General features: G+C 45.0%; 1 long non-coding RNA gene across 1 annotated transcript; it reads right to left on the bottom strand.

The window, feature by feature from the left end:
* Positions 1 to 148: 148 nt before the first annotated feature.
* LOC109508901 (uncharacterized) lies at positions 149 to 663 on the bottom strand. Its single transcript, XR_002166815.1, has 3 exons — positions 499 to 663; positions 324 to 425; positions 149 to 238 (listed from the first exon to the last, which is right to left on the bottom strand). It is a non-coding gene; the product is annotated as an uncharacterized LOC109508901 (long non-coding RNA).
* Between the last annotated feature and the right edge of the window lie 31 nt (positions 664 to 694).

The following is a 694-nucleotide window of genomic DNA, read 5'->3' as shown; positions in this document are numbered from 1 at the left end:
ACCCCTTGCCTGGCTGCAGACCACACATGCAGGTTTACAGGAGAGATGTGTGACTGATGGCAGTAATAATGCTTTGCTACATGCAACCAGTACAATATTAGAAACGTCAAATGCAGGCAGTACCGTGTTGTGTACACGCACCTCTGAGGTATCACTGGGAAAATTTAATCCTCCAAGATTCTGAACCCACTTGTAGGGATGACCCAGCTCCTCCACATAGTCGGCAAAAGAACCTATCCTGTGGACGTGACATGACAATTGTTAACTGAAAGGAACTGAAATGTTTACTACACATCTGGTGAGAAGTGCCATGGCCTCCTTACCCAACTTTATCAAATTGATATCGGTTGGCTGGATTGGGTGTTTCTGTTCCATGATCGTTGGAATACAGACAGCTGAGAAGTGTCTCCGATTTGACCAGCTCCCTATAAATGGAGTGAACATTTTATCAGCAGCGGAAAGATGAAGACTTAAGTTTATCTGCACACTTGCACATACCCTGCACTGATCGCTGTGGTGAGGTCCGTGGATGCGGAAATCTTAGCTTTGACTGTCATGATGTTTAGATTGATCAGGTAGTAGAAGTAGAGACTGAGTACGCTGCCATCTGCAAAGACAAACTGATAATTAGTGGATGACAAAATCACCCTGGCACTGGGATTATCCACTGTCTTGTCCCACTAGGACCAATTAG

The sequence above is a fragment of the Hippocampus comes genome, unplaced genomic scaffold (genome assembly GCF_001891065.2).
Source record: "Hippocampus comes isolate QL1 unplaced genomic scaffold, H_comes_QL1_v1.1 C16687616, whole genome shotgun sequence".
NCBI lineage: Eukaryota > Metazoa > Chordata > Actinopteri > Syngnathiformes > Syngnathidae > Hippocampus > Hippocampus comes.
The sequence above is the reverse complement of the archived record's forward strand: the minus strand, read 5'-3'. Positions and strand labels throughout refer to the sequence as shown.